This window comes from Pinus tabuliformis, chromosome 1_1, assembly GCF_031772625.1.
Source record: "Pinus tabuliformis cultivar Carrire ecotype Pingquan chromosome 1_1, CPIR1, whole genome shotgun sequence".
NCBI lineage: Eukaryota > Viridiplantae > Streptophyta > Pinopsida > Pinales > Pinaceae > Pinus > Pinus tabuliformis.
Window position 1 is genome coordinate 996459319 of NC_142297.1, and position 17469 is coordinate 996476787.

A 17469-nucleotide genomic window follows, 5' to 3' on the forward strand; every position below is an offset into this window, starting at 1 on the left:
GTTTGATAGGCTCTTTAAAATCCTTTCTTGCTCCATGGTTAATCTGGCATTATCTTCCCGCAATCGGGCCATTTCATTTTTCAATTCCTGTACTGTCTCTAGTATTGCTAAATTCGTACTGCGGGTCTCCTCCCCAAGCTGAACCCATAATTCTGGGTTAACTCCAGGGTCTGTTGCAGGTCCCTGGCCTGCTACAAACCTATGGGGAGCACTGCTCAACTTCCGCATAGGCTGTCTTCTGTTTTTCCCTGCTCTTAGCCTGAGAACAGAACCAAAAAGAAGGATTAACATATTAACTTCTCCTTTAAATATAAGAAGAATTGCAATTGCAAACATATAATAATTTTGACTCTGTTTCTTTTCTCTGGTGTTTACCCCAGAGGCCACAGTTTTTGAAACTGGGCTCTGATACCACTTCTCATATATCCCGCTACAAAAAAAAATAAAAAATTCCTAAGGTATAAAGATTTACAGATGTATGTAGTTACCAACACAACCGTTCTTGTTTTATGTACTATACATTTGACAGATCTATACACCCTATCCTTGCATGTACGTTCACACGCCGGCTCATTTAGAAACTTACATAATTCTAGTCCTATAGTTGTACCACCATCCAACTGGTTAGACAGGACTGCAAGGGTTCCCATGCAGTTCTCTATGACTCACTCCTGTTGGCGAATGACACGTTCTCTACCTGATGATTCATGTAATTCTTCCAGGGGGTATGCAATAACGATGTTATGGTTCTTGTATTATTTGTTACACATTGTTTTTGGTTGACATTAATCGATCATTTAACTCATCTGTCCCACCCTGGGTACGTGGCATGGGTAGACCCCAGCTGCCACCCTCAGGATCTGCCATGTATTGACAGCTACGAAACAGGGGAAGCGACCTAACGGCTGGCCTGGATGCTAGCCACCCTACACTACTCCTGGCGCCAAACTGTCGACCCATTCTTCCACAGAAGGACCTGGAAACTGCTCTACCTCCTGCCTCAACGGAGGGCTGGGCAGACTCGGTTCTAAGGTCTGGTTGCAGAGGATGAGTATACGAGGTCTTGGAGCTCACTCCCACTACCATAACTCTTCGGCCAGGTAAAAATACTAGACAGTTTCATACCCTAGTTATTGGCTTACAGTCATTTGATTGTTGGAGTACACATCGTTTGCAGGTTACATGTATACAAGTCTTTAACACAGTGTTTTTGTTCACTTGCAGGTACCCCACCCTTCTGTCTGGTTTGTGGAGAGCTTGGACGGAGTGGTGAGAGGATAACCACCCTGGCTTTCCACTGGTATGAAGAAATTTCACTCTCTGTTGTTAGTAGGAATGGGGTCAGGGCCCAGTCTACAGGCTGTTGCACCTGATCTTTGTCTACCACTCACCCAAGCTCACTAATGGGTGACTCGGATTCGGGTATGGTGGAGCCATACCTAAGGAGTCTTTTTTTATTTCAATTAATGTATATGAGGCTTCGTTCTCTTGTTGTTTTCCCTGAGCCATGTTGGCGGTGCATGCGGTGTTGTATGTTAAACTTGTACCAGGTCTGCCTGGAATTTAACTTATGACCCTGGCGGACTCTCCCGTTTCAGGGCCCAGCTTATGATAAAGTAATGTATATTGTGCATCCGTTTATTAATCTAAAGGATTTGGAACTGTACATGGAAAATTCTACTGAAATCTTGAATATGTATATATTGGCTTTACTGAATGAATTTATTACTCATATTTTAGTTCTGTTGATTGTTTAAAGCTGGTTCAGTTCCTACAATCGAGGTTCTATATAGTCGTGTATATGTATACATTTATATTCAGCTCCCAGCTTTATATTTCATTCTAAAGAATCATTTTCGGTATTTAACTATGTCGTTGTTACGCTCTATACTTAACCCTACAGGGGTATTTACTGTTTTTAATCAGTTGGGGTGGCCCTGCACGAGGGTTCAAGGGTTTTGGTCCTGCCCCTCACAGCCACTGTAACCCATCTTCCAGTTACCATATTTCAAAGCGGTCGAGACCCAAGACCCCGTCCCAAGAGTTCTACACCCCCTAAACCCTGCATTTTTTTTTTTTGAATGTGGGTGCATGCGGTGTAATCCACAGAACTGGGATCTCACCAGATTCCTAGTGGTGGAGATTTCCTTTTTCGTTGGAGAACTTATTCCATTGAAATTTTGTATTATTAGACATCACTATTTTGTAGATAACATGTTTACTATGCTTGTCCTAGTTCGCAGGGAATTTGTTTGTTTTTTATGTTTTCCCCATTCGCGGGCTTATACTCTTTAGAGTCCACGAACTCTCCAGTCCGACGCAACTCACAAAGGTTCCATAGCTCAAGCTAACAAACCTAGGGATGATCCCATAGCGGAGCCAACCTAGCTTATTCCCTGTTTTATTGTTTGGAAACTGTAATGCTTAACACCATTCCTGTTTGCAGCAAGATGTTTACAGCATCTGATGACCCTTGTTCCTTTATTAATTTACTGCACTAAATCCTGCATGACATGTTTTCTACAAATGTTTAACTGGGATGTTGTAATAGTTCTTTTTCTCAGAGTAACCTTACTAAACAGTCCCTCTGTTTTTATGATTACTCAAGCTACGGCCGTCCACTACAAACACTCAGTAACATCCACAGCATTTGCCATCTTCGTGGAGATTTTCGATTATCATAGTTACTGTGTTTTTTTTTAAGAAATAGTGTTTAATAGTCAACAAAGAAATATATCCTATGTATATTTTTCCTATTGAAAATAATACTGAGAGGGGGGTGAATCAGTGTTATCAAATTTTTTTTCAACTTATATAAAGTTTAGCAAATCTGACTAATGAAACTTATGTATACCTTCCAGACTTATAATTTAATTTAATCTTCAGATGTTGATCATTAATCTGTGTGTTAGAACCATATAACAGTAAGCAGGAATAGAAAAGTAGAGCAGAGAGTCACACAAAAGAACACAAGATATAAGGTGGAAACCCAATGTGGGTGAAAACCACCTGCTACAATATGTATCTATCTTCTTTCAATTAGAAACTTCCTTTTACAATGATCCTGTACTGGTGCAGTCTTATACCAGCACGCAGGCTTCAACCTGCAAATGGCTACAACCTTCTCTCATTCTCCAGACTCTTCTGGAAGGGAGCTACAACCCCCTTAGCTCTTGTACTAGCTGAGGTACTAGTACGTAGGTGCTGACCTACATAAGACTTATCTTTTCTTCCAGGGACCACGTTTCATAAATTTTCAAACTGGATCCATGAATATCAATCAAACATCAAATAGATCTGCAATCAGCCAACTTCCTTGTACAAATACTGAATCAATAACTTCTCATAACACAGTACCAGTAACCAGACACCAATTCAAAACCCTCAACACTGCAGTGATAGACAAAAGCAGCTAAAACATATTTCAAGAAAAATTCTGCAACTTCACCAATAGAAACCTACGTATGTTTGCAATATTCAGTTCTTTGTCCTACGGGTATCCGCACCTCCGCTATGTCGAACCTGCAGGTATCCGCACCTGCGCTTTGTCGAGACTGCAGGTATCCACGCCTGTGCTCTGTCAAACCTGCGGGTATCCGCGCCTGCGATGTGTCACACCTGCAAGTATAGATAATTTATCAGACTTCACTTATACCCCAGATTATCAGATTTACAGATCTGATCATGCATCAAAGAGATCTCGACCCATCAGTAGATCTGTCTTGTAATGCTCAGGTTTCTCCTTGATTCAAGTCCAACTATAACTCACCAACCGATCACCAGTGTTTCAAATCTTGCTCATCTCCAGATATTCAACACATTAGTTGCTCCAGCCAAATGATCTCCTTTCCTTTTTATAGTCTAGGCCTTACTCAAACCATGGTCCAAAACCATAGAGATCCAATACTAGGGACCCAAAACCTGGGTTCAATACTTTAGATGCAAACACCACGGACCAAAACCATAGGATCAAAAATGTCGGACTAAATACCATGGACCAACCATAAGATTTCCCACGTGCGCGCTTTTCTCTACATGAAAGTGCATGTACTTTACGTCCGCACTTTTTGTTCGGAGCACCTGCGTACATGTCCGCAGCTTTTGTTCGGCGCACCTGCGTATGTCCACGGCTTTGTGAACAGGAACCTGCGGGTATCTTATTTTCTACTATTTTGAGAGCCTGAACTTGTGATCTGCTATTTGAGTGAGTTGCCATCAAGGACAACACTTATGTCATCAAGCCAAACCTATGTCATAATGCCAACAATCTCCCCCTTTGGACTTGATGGCAACCCAAAGTCACTCAAAGTCTTTTCTCCCCCTTTGACATCAAGGGCAAAGGGTTATGCTCCCCCTGAGTACACGCTGAAATCTCTGCTCTGTTGTGCTGTCCAAGCTCCCCCTGACATATAGGCAAGATCTGCAAGAAGATGTTCTACAAAAGAAATATGACTTTATACATCATAACTGACCTTCATGTCACCAAAGACTCATACATACTCCTCCCAACCAAGTGGGGATACAACATATTACATTATCCATCCTAGGCATAGTGGGGCACCAAGATAGGCTGTTACATGACCTTGACAAAAGAAAGATAGAGACAAAATATCAGCAACATCTGTCAATCATTATTCAGATCAGTAGTCATGTTCTCCTTCTACACTTGCTCCTCCTGAAATCAAAACAACTAAATAATTGAACCAAGATCTTCTATGATAATGCCAACAATGCATTATTAGAAGAATATATGCTCCCCCTGAACTTGTGCCAGATTGTCTCTGACAGACCCATATCGAACTCTTCTCATCCTTGTTATTCTTCAAGTCGACTGTATCCACATAAACTAGCGTATGTACGCGTATAGCCCATATGAAACTCGCGTACAACCAACAATCTCTGAAACAGACAAGATTCAACAGCAAGATGATGCATCAACTACCCCAGCTTTTGTCTGAGGTATTCAAAGGTCTCCCTGGGCAGTGGTTTGGTGAGAATATCAGCAACTTGTTCCTTAGAGGGAACATACTTCAATTTGACCTTTTGTTCAAGCACTTGTTCTCGGAGAAAATGATACTTGATCGGTATGTGCTTAGTCTTTGAATGCATGACAGGATTCTTTGAAATACTGATTGCACTTGTGTTATCACAAAAAATGAAGATAGTTGGAGTACAAGTGATTTGAAGATCTTGCAATGTTTGCATCATCCAAAGGAGTTGTGTGCAGTAAGATGCAGCAGCTACATATTCTGCTTCAGTTGTAGATAATGCAATAGAGCTTTGTTCTTGCTGAACCAAGATACTAATCTAAGACCCATGAAAAATGCACCACCACTAGTGCTCTTCCTGTCATCCACGCTTCCTGCCTAATCTGCATCAGTGTATGCATGAAGTGTGAGATCTGTACCTCTAGGATACCATAAGCCATAGTTTTGAGTTCCTTGAAGATACTTGAAGATTCTCTTAACTGCCTGAAGATGAGCTTCCTTTAGATTTGCCTGAAACCTTCCAACTATTCCCATTGCATGCATGATGTCTGGTCAGGTACCTGTTAGATAGAGCAGACTACCAATCATGGATCTATAGGTTGGTTGATGTACGGCCGCTGATTCATCATTTGCACTGAGGCTACATCCTGTCACCATGGGGGTACATACTGGTTTCGAATCCTCCATCCCATATTTCTTCAAGATCTGCTTGAGATATTTGGTTTGTGATAGAAAAATGCCATCTTTGTTTTGTTGGACTTGTAAACCAAGAAAATATGTGAGCTCACCAAGCATGGACATTTCAAACTCTTTCTGCATCACCAAGGAAGAATTTTGACTCAGGTCTTCTTCATTGCTACCAAAGATGATATCATCAACATACACAACAAGTATCAGCAACTTATCATTGTCAATTTTTATATATAGATTGCTATCAGTTGATCCTTTTATAAAACCTTGTTGATGGAGGTACTTATCCAACCGATAATACCATGCCCTTGGAGCTTGTTTAAGGCCATAGAGAGCCTTTTTGAGTCTGCATACAAGTTTTGGATCATTTCCAAGAATAAACCCATCTGGTTGTTCAATATATACTTCTTCATTTAAGTCTCCATTCAGAAAGGCAGATTTTACGTCCATCTGAAATACTTTGAACTTCTGAAAGCTAGAGAGAGCAAGGAACATTCTTATGGCCTCAAGTCTGGCAACTGGAGCAAAAGTTTCTTCAAAGTCTATTCCTTCTTGTTGCACATATCCTTTACAAACAAGTCTTGCCTTGTTTCTAACCACATCCCCATTTTCATTCAGCTTATTTTTGAAAATCCATTTTGTCCCTATGACATTCTTATCTTTTGGTCTAGGAACCAACTCCCAAGTGTTATTCTTTTCAATCTGCTCAAGTTCTTCCTCCATGGCCTTGACCCAGCATTCATCTTTGCAAGCCTCTCTTACATTCTGTGGTTCAGTGGAGGAGAGCAATGCTAGATAGCTTGAAGCTTCTAAAATGGTTCTTCTTGTTTGTACACCTACCTCTTTCTGCCCCAAAATTTGAGATTTTGGATGATTCTTCTAGCCGTATCTGGATGGAGTCTTTTCTTCTATCCTTATCTGTTCTTCTAGTGCTTCATGGATTTCTTCTTCATCATGAATCTGATTTGATGTTGACGGATATTCTTCGCCATCTTCGAGATCTTTAGATTTTACCTGCCTAGGAGTGTTTCCTTCTTCATCAACCACTACATCAATACTTTCAACAATTTTACCAAGTCTTTTATTGTAACATTTGTAAGCTTTGCTGTGGGGAGAGTAGCCAAGTAAAATGCCTTCATCTGCTCTAGGTTCAAACTTGCCAAGATTTTCATCAGTTCTTTTAATGTAGCATTTGCTTCCAAAAATTTTGAAGTATTTTACCGTGGGAGTCTTACCATACCAAAGTTCATGAGGAGTCTGAGTGTTGTTTACCCGGACGTTTGTCTTGTTGAGAATAGTAACAGCGGCAAATGCGGCTTCACCCTAGAAGGTTGCGGGAGTTCCAGACTCATCAAGCATAGCACGAGCCATTTGTTGAACCGTTCTGTTCATCCTTTCCACTACTCCATTTTGCTGAGGAGTCCTTGCAGCAGAAAATTCCCTTCTTATTCCATGTTCTTCACAAAAATCGAAAAATTCATCTGAGGTAAATTCCCCTCCTCGATCAGATCTGAGGCATTTGATTCTGCGATCTGATTCGTTTTCAACCAAGGCTTTGAATGACTTGAACTTTTCGAAAGCTTCATCTTTATACTTCATGAGTCCTATCCAACACATCCTTGAAAAGTCATCAATGAACAATATGAAATACTCTTCTCCTCGAGGTGACCTCTTCCTAGTTGGACCACATATATCGGTGTGAACAAGTTCAAGTGGTCTGCTAGCTGATCCTTCCTTCTCAGGGAAATTAGTTCTGGTTTGCTTACCAAATTGACATGACTTGCATATTGTATTGTCTGGAATTCTGATATCAGGAAGATCACGAACTACCTGATATTTGCATGCTTTCCTTATCTGAGAGAAGCTAAGATGCCCCAGTCTTCTGTGCCATAGCCAGTGTTCATCATTCTTGCTTAAATAGCATTGTTGTTGTTCTCCCTTGAGTACATATAAGTTATTTGGAGTTCTTATGCCTCTGATCACTGTCTTTCCTGTATCAAGCTCACGAACAATACATCCATTTGATCGAAATATTACCTCAGTTCCTTGATCACACATCTGACTGACACTCAATAGATTATACTTTAAGCCATCAACATACATAACATTACCAGCCTTAACCTTTTTTTTCAAACGAACAGAGCCTTTACCTTTTATGAATGCAGGGGTGTCATTTCCAAATGAGACCTTCTTTTCCTTTTCTAAGGCACTATATGACTGAATTTTTTCTTTATTAACTGTCATATGTTTCGAGCATCCATTGTCGATGTACCATTGATTTTCCTGTCCTTCCGCATATAAGGCTATCCCACATCTTTCCGATTGCATTTCTTTCCTTTTCCATGTTTTGGAACTCAATGAGGCTTGCTCCTTCTGAGTTGTTTGCTGAAACCTGCTTCTGCATTCAGAATCTTCATGACCGAAGTTGTTACAGATAGAATATTCTATTTCATTTTCAAGAGCAGAGAAGTTATTGTAGGTTCTTTTCATGATTCCTGTCATACTCCTTTGTTTTTGAGCTTCCCTAGTCATGATGGTCTTGTAGGCAACACATTGAGCAGCTTTATGACCAAAGTTATGACAAGAGAAACATTGGCCATTGAAGAAATTCCTGTGATTATCAAATCTACCAACCATATGATTGTAGTTTCCATCCATTCTTGAGCCAATATGAGAATGATTTACCTATGGTCAGTTGAGGCTTCTGTTAATCCTTGACGTAGATTGCCCCCGCTTTACTGGATAATCTTTGATCATTCTTGAAGCAAATTGTCCCTGATTTACCTGGCAATCTACATTATGCTTTTGTTGTCGATTGTCAACTTGTTCACTTCTCCTTGCTACATCAAGATAACTTTTGGAGGTGGATGGCTTCTGTGCTTGCTTCTGAGCTTGAGATGCTTCTTCGGAATATCCGAGACCAGTCTTGATTAGAGGAGAACGCTGCACTTTGATAATCTCATCTAGAGTTTCAGATCCTTTAGCAAATCTGAGATTAAGGACCTCTGTTTTCTCAATTTCTTTTCTAAATCCCACAATTTCACATTCTAACTCTTCATTGTGTTTATCTTTTTCAGCAAGTTGGAATGTTAGAGTATCTATAATCATATTCTTTTCCTCTAAACAAACTTTAAGTTTAGAAATTTCTTCATAAAGACCTTCTTCATTTATAGCATCCAAGAAATCATCATCTTCAAAAGCCATCAAAATTCTATTATCATTACCTTGCTCATCTCCATCACTATTTGACAATCCATCACTGTCTTCATGCATGTAATAGCTCTTCTTATTTACATTCTGTTTTTTGTTCCATCTAACAGGTTCCTTACCTTTGTCTAGTTTATCCTTATGAGGACATTTTGTAGCATAATGACCGACTCTTCCACATGCAAAGCATTTGAAAGGCAGCTTACCTCTGAATCTTCCAGTTCCTCGTTGAAGGTTCTTGATAAAATTTGATTCTTCCTCTTCTTCTGACATATGTCCTGCCTCATAGTAATTTCCTTTTCCTGAAGCCTTGAATGCAGCTTCTCTCCTGTCTGATGGTCCTCCTTTTCTCATCTCGTAAGCAGTTAGAATTTGGTGCAGCTATGACATGGTAAGGCTCTGTAGATTCTGCTTTTCTTCTATGGCAGAAAATTTTAAATCAAACTTAGGAGACAAAGATCTTAGAACTTTTTCAACCAAAACAACTTCTTTTATTTCTTCACCCAAGTTTTTCATACAATTTACGATCTCATCTATACGTAGGAAATAGCTAGCCACACTTTCATCATTATGCATTATGAGACTTTCATATTGAATTCTAAGAGTTTGTAATTTTGCTCGTTTTACCTGTTCATCTCCTTCATAGCTCAGAACGATCTTGTCCCATATTTATTTTGCGCTTGAGCTGCATAAACTTGACGAATTCTGATTGAGATAGACTTCCTAATAGAGTATTCACAGCGTTTTCATTTGTTTCATATTGCTTCTTACCAGCTGCATCTGTAGGAGTCGCTGATGGAAATGTGTATCCAATTTCCACAATATCCCAAACTTCTGTACCAAGAGATTGAAGATAAGCAGTGATTCTTACCTTCCAATAGACGAAGTTGCTCCCATCAAAAATCGGTGGCCTGATAGATGCTTCCTTTTCGTAGTTGCTCATGATGATAGATCTTCCTTCAAGCGATCAAGCTTTTCCTGAAGGACCTACTTTGATACCAATTGTTGAAAATAATACTGAGAGGGGGGCTGAATCAGTATTATCAAATTCTTTTTCAACTTATATAAATATTAGCAGATTTGACTAATGAAACTTGTGTATACCTTCCAGACTTATAATTTAATTTAATCTTCAGATGTTGATCATTAATATGTGTGTCAGAACCATATAACAGTAAGCAGGAACAGAAAAGTAGAGCAGACAGTCACACAAAAGAACACAAGATATAAGGTGGAAACCCAATGTGGGTGAAAACCACCTGCTGCAATATGTCTCTATCTTCTTTCAATTAGAAACTTCCTTTTACAATGATTTTGTACTGGTGCAGTCTTATACCAGCACGCAGGCTTCAACCTACAGAAGGCTACAACCTTCTCTCGTTCTCCAGACTCTTCTGGAAGGGAGCTACAACCCCCTTAGCTCTTGTACTAGCTGAGGTACTAGTACGTAGGTGCTGACCTACAGAAGACTTCTCTTTTCTTCCAGGGACCACGTTTCATAAATTTTCAAACTGGATCCATGAATATCAATCAAACATCAAATAGATCTGCAATCAACCAACTTCCTTGTACAAATACTGAATCAATAACTTCTCAGAACACAGTACCAGTAACCAGACACCAATTCAAAACCCTGAACACTGCAGTAATAGACAAAAGCAGCTAAAACATATTTCAAGAAAAAGTCCGCAACTTCACCAATAGAAACCTACGTACGTTCGCAGTATTCAGTTCTTTGTCCTGTGGGTATCTGCACCTCTGTTGTGTCGAACCTGCAGGTATCCGCACCTGCGCTTTATCGAGACTGTGGGTATTCGCGCCTGCACTCTGTCAAACCTGCGGGTATCTGCGCCTACGCTGTGTCACACCTGCGGGTATAGATAATTTATCAGACTTCACTTATACCCCAGATTATCAGATTTACAGATCTGATCATGCGTCAAAGAGATCTCAACCCATCAGTAGATCTGTCTTGTAATGCTCAGGTTTCTCCTTGATTCAGGTCCAGATATAACTCACCAACCAATCACTAGTATTTCATATCTTGCACATCTCCAGATATTCAACACATTAGTTTCTCCAGCCAAATGATCTCCTTTCCTTTTTATAGTCTAGGCCTTACTCAAACCATGGTCCAAAACCATAGAGATCCAATACTAGGGACCCAAAACTTGGGTTCAATACTTTAGATGCAAACACCACGGACCAAAACCATAGGATCAAAAATGTCGGACTAAATACCATGGACCAACCATAAGATTTCCCACGTGCGCGCTTTTCTCTGCATGAAAGTGCATGTATTTTTTGTCCGCACTTTTTGTTCGGAGCACCTGCATACATGTCTGCAGCTTTTGTTTGGCGCACCTGCATATGTCCGCGGCTTTGTGAACAGGAACCTGCCAGTATCTTATTTTCTCCTATTTTGAGAGCTTGAACTTGTGATTTGCTATTTGAGAGAGTTGCCATCGAGGACAACACTTATGTCATCGAGCCAAACCTGTGTCATAATGCCAACATTTCCTGTTCTTCAGTTAACACCACCTAGGTGGCAGCAGCAAGTTCTTGAATTATCTACAGTAATTGGCATTTCTACACAGTGTATTACCTTTCCTAATATCTTCACAGAAATACTTATAAATGTTTTCTCACTTACCTGCACTGCAGAAACTTACGAATACTCTGGAGTCGGGCCTCCTCTATTTCTCCCGCTCCCGATATGCCACCCAACCTTGAGATTCGTCCTCCAGGACCAAAATCTCCCCCCTAGCGCCCTTGTCGGGCCACTGCCCTCAGCAAGTTACTGCACCTTTGTGCGTGGCTATCTGGTCCTCACCAGACGTAGCCCTTTTTTTGTGTGTCTCTTTCCCTCTGCCTGTCCTCACAGCGCAGAACCCCCCTTCCTGCCTCCTTTCCTCCGGGAAAACCCCTGTTAGGAAAAACAGTTAGGATATATGGAACACACAACAACCACCTTCTTGGGAAGTTGCCAAATTTTCAAGAAACTTTTTCTTAAAAAAATACCACAGGAATTATTATTAAATCCAAACAGATAATAACAGTCAATTCAGTTTATCAATTACCACAGTAAAATCAATATTTACATTTATCCCGAGGCATCACAATTATATTCTTAAAATTACATCCTTATAATTCATTATATTTTTAATATAAAATTAGCGAATCTTGTAAATAAAAAGATTTCTTTTATTACTTGTAATATGAATATTTATTTTACTACTAGTAAATATGAATATTTCTTTTATTAATATAAAATTAATATGTAATCCTATAAATAGGAAGATTTATTTTACTACCTTTTTCGGAGAATAGGAAAGTTTATTTAATTTAAATTTTACATCTATTTTACTACTTGTAAATATGAATATGTAATTTAAATTTTACATCTTTATGTAACTAATGTAAATATGAATACGTAATTTAAATTTTACATCTTTATGTAACTAATGTAGCCCAAAATGATGTTATAAATTTTTTATTCCAGTAAAAGAAAGCAAAAGAAAATTACATCTGTATAATTCATTATATTCTTAATATAAAATTAGAAAATCTTGTAAATAAGAAGATTTCTTTTATTACTTGTAATATCAAGATTTATAGGAATATTTCTTTTATTAATATAAAATTAATATGTAATTCATTATATTCTTAATATAAACTTAGCAAATCTTGTAAATAAGAAGATTTCCTTTATTACTTGTAATGTGAAGATTTATTTTATTACTAGTAAATATGAATATTTTTTTATTAATATAAAATTAATATGTAATTCATTATATTCTTAATATAAACCTAGCAAATCTTGTAAATAAGAAGATTTCTTTTATTACGTGTAATGTGAAGATTTATTTTATTACTAGTAAATATGAATATTTTTTTATTAATATAAAATTAATATGTAATCTTTTATATTAATATGTAATCTTGTAAATATGAAGATTTATTTTACTACTTGTAAATATGAATATATTTTTTTATTCCACTAAAAGAAAGCAAAAGAAAATTACATCCATATAATCCATTATATTTTTAATATAAAATTAGCCAATCCTGTAAATAAGAAGACTTATTTTATTACTTGTAATATGAAGATTTATTTTACTAAGTTTTATTTTTTTCAGAGAATAAGAAAATTTATGTAATTTAAATTTTACATCTATTTTACTAGTAAATATGAATATTTCTTTTATTATTTTTTTTTGAGAGAATAAGAAGATTTAAATTTTACATCTATTTTTCTACTTGTAAATATGAATATGTAATTTAAATTTTACATTTTTATGTGATTAATGTAGCTCCAAAATGATGTAATGATGTTTTTATTTACCACGTTTTATTTTTTTTAGAGAATAAGAAAATTTATGTAATTTAAATTTTACATCTATTTTACTACTTATAAATATGAATATGTAATTTAAATTTTACATCTTTATGTGACTAATGTAGCCCAAAATAATGTTATAAATTTTTTATTCCAGTAAAAAAAAAAACAAAATTTATGTAATTTAAATTTTACATCTATTTTACTAGTAAATATGAATATTTTTTTTACTATGTTTTTTTGAGAATAAGAAAATTTAAATTTTACATCTATTTTACTACTTGTAAATATGAATATGTAATTTAAATTTTACATTTTTATGTGAATAATGTAGCCCAAAATGATGTTTTTATTTACTACGTTTTATTTTTTTGAGAGAATAAGAAAATTTATGTAATTTAAATTTTACATCTATTTTACTAGTAAATATGAATATGTAATTTAAATTTTACATCTTTATGTGACTAATGTAGCCCAAAATGATATTATAAATTTTTTATTCCAGTAAAAAAGCAAAAGAAAATTACATCTGAACAATTCATTATATTCTTAATATAAAATTAGCAAATCTTGTAAATAAGAAGATTTCTTAAATTTTACATCTTTATGTGACTAATGTAGCCCAAAATGATATTATAAATTTTTTATTCCAGTTAAAAAATGCAAAAGAAAATAACATCTGTATAATTCATTATATTCTTAATATAAAATTAGCAAATCTTGTAAATAATAAGATTTCTTTTATTACTTGTAATATGAAGATTTATTTTACTACTAGTAACTATGAATATATCTTATATTAATATAAAATTAATATGTAATCCTGTAAATATGAAGATTTATTTTACTACTTGTAAATATGAATATATCAAGTGAAGATGAATATTATTTTTATTCCGGTAAAAGAAAGCAAAAGAAAATTACATCGGTATAATTCACTATATTTTTAACACAAAATTAGCAAATCTTGTAAATAAGAAGACTTCTTTTATTACTTGTAATACGAAGATTTATTTTACTACGTTTTATTTTTGTTGGGAGAATAAGAAAATTTTTGTAACTTAAATTTTACATCTATTTTACTAGTAAATATGAATATTTCTTTTACTACGTTTTTTTTTTCGGAAAATAAGAAAATTAAAATTTTACATCTATTTTACTACTTGTAAATATGAATATTTCTTTTACCACATTTTATTTTTTCGGAAAATAAGAAAATTTAAATTTTACATCTATTTTACTACTTGTAAATAGGAATATGTAATTTAAATTTTACATCTTTATGTGACTAATGTAGGCCAAAATGATGTTATAAATTTTTTATTCCAGTAAAAGAAAGCAAAAAAAATAATTTAAATCTGTATAGTATTTATTAGGTTAATTATTTAAATATATTTGTTATATTGTTGTAAAATACACCTTTAAATACTTATTAACAAGCACCATAATCATATATATATGAATGAAACTTGAAACATTAAAAAAAAAAAAAAAAAACACCATAATCATATATATATGAATGAAACTTGAAACATTAAATAAGACAACACACAACCTTGTTTTTTTCTGACCATCCATTCACATAGATATTCATATTCATATAAATATAAATATATATCTTAAAATATCACTAAGAATTCATTTAGAATTCATTTTTGTTTTTAGAATTTTCACTAATGTTTGTTGGGGCTTACAACTCAAGGCCTGTTGGGAGTGATGTGATTGAACCCAAAAGTAATTGAGAACTCAAAAGGGACCAGGACAACACCATCTATTGTAGTTGTGAATCAAAAGAGAGAGATACTTGCAAGTATTCCTTCCAAGCATAAGTTGTGATACACCTTTAAATACTTACAAGCACCATATTCATAATTATATATATATGAAACTTGAAACATTAAATAAGACAACACACAACCCTATTTTTTCTAACCATCAGTTCACATAGATATTCATATTCATATAAATATATATCTTAAAACATCACTACATGTCAATTCTTAAGTCACCTCTCATAGGAAGATGAGAAAATACAGCAAGAACTTCTAGGTTTATACAATAACCTTCATTTGTGATGGGATTGAATTGTTTAATTTCCATCAATTAAGAAGTAGATGGCCTAGAATTCATTTTTCTTTTTAGAAACATCACTACATGTCAATTCTTGGGTCACCTCTTTATTTTTTCGGAGGATAAAAAAAGTTATGTATTTTAAATTTTACATCTTTATGTGACTAATGTAGCCCAAAATGATGTTGTAAATTTTTTATTCCAGTAAAAGAAAGCAAAAAAAAATAATTTAAATCTATATAGTATTTATTAGGTTAATTATTTAAATATATTTGTCATATTGTTGTAAAATACACCTTTAAATACTTACTAACAAGCACCACATATATATATATATATGAAACTTGAAACATTAAATAAGACAACACACAGCCTTGTTTTTTCTAACCGTCCATTCACATAGATATTCATATTCATATTCTGTTATGAAACCAGCTCAAGAAAAGATAGAAAAAATAGATCAACACCTTAGAATTTAGCCTCTTCGAAGGGGCAACCTCCTTTACATTACATAAATGAACAATTCTTGGATGATTCAAATGACAAAACCTCCTTTCTATATATAGGAGTCTAAAGAGTCACAATATAATCTAGCCGACCTAACAATAATAATATAAAGCCACAAAAATAACAATAGAGGGATTCTATGGGGCACAAAAATAACAATATGGGGGTAATAGGGGCACAACAATATAAATAAGGGGTATAACTACAATAGTAATGGGGTAATCACTAGTATTATAGGGACCCAACATGCCCCTCTCCTTCAAAAAAGTGTTGTCCTCAACGCTTGAGTAGTTCTGGATACTTCTGCATAAAATTCTCATCCTCCCATGTGGAATCTTCAGCGGATAAATTCTTCCACTTGATAAGATACTCTGAAATTGATCGATTTCGTCGCTGTCGAGTTCTTGTTTCTGTGACTGCTTCCGGTTCCAATATAATTTTTCCTTCCTCGTCAAGTTCTGGCAATATTGTTTGAATTGGGAGCTTGTCGCCTATAACCTTCTTTAAACATGAAACATGGAAAACTGGGTGCAATCGAGAAGCTGCAGGAAGCTCCAATTTGTATGCCATAGTACCAATCTTTTGCAACACCTTGTACGGACCATAATACTTTGGTGATAATTTATTATCCTTCTTAGCTTGCTTTAGGGACATTTTCTTATATGGTTGTAGCCGTAGGAATACCCAATCACCTACATCAAAACTTCTTTCACTGCGATGTTGATATGCCTGTTGTTTCATTCTATTTTGTGCCAACACGAGGTTATCCTTTAAGAGTTGGAGGACTTGTTGTTGATGTTCGATGTGATGTTCCACTGCCTAAACCTTAGAATTTTCTCTTAAATATGATGTGATGGATGGTGGTTGATACCCATAAAGTGCCATAAATGGGGTCATTTTTGTTGTTGTATGGAAGGAAGTGTTATACCACCATTCAGCCAGAGGCAACCATTTGACCCATTGTGTCTGTTTATCAGATACAAAGCAACGAAGATATCCTTCCAAACATTTGTTTACTATCTCAGTTTTCCCATCAGATTGAGGATGATAAGATGAGCTATGAGCTAACTGAGTACCAAGACAAGAAAATAATTATGTCCAAAAATTTCGAGTGAAAATGGGATCTCTGTCGCTTACAATAATCTTTGGGTTTCCATGTAGTTTTTGAACTGTTTCCATAAATGCAGTAGAAACTGTACTGGCTTTAAATGGATGTGATAATGCACAAAAGTGTGCATACTTGGTAAGTCTGTCAACTACCACCATGATGACACTCTTTCCCTCAGACTTGGGTAAACCTGTGATAAAATCCATTGAAACCTCCTCCCAACGTTGGCTTGGAATGGATAAAGGTTGTAATAGACCCGGTGTCTTAATTGTTTCAACTTTATTTTGTTGGCAAATCAAACATTCTGCGACAAACTTTTGAATATCTGATTTAAGGCCATCCCAAAAAAATATCCTTCTTAACCCTGTGGTAAGTTTTTAAAAATCCTGAGTGCCCTCCTAAGGGAGAAGTGTGCAATTCCATAAGAATCTTTTGTTTTAGCTGGGAATTCTTACAGAGGTATAAGCGATCTTTGTACCATAACGAATCATTTTTCCAGCTAAATGTATCAGAAGTACTGGAATCTTGTTGTAGCTTTTGAATAAGTGCCCACACTTCTT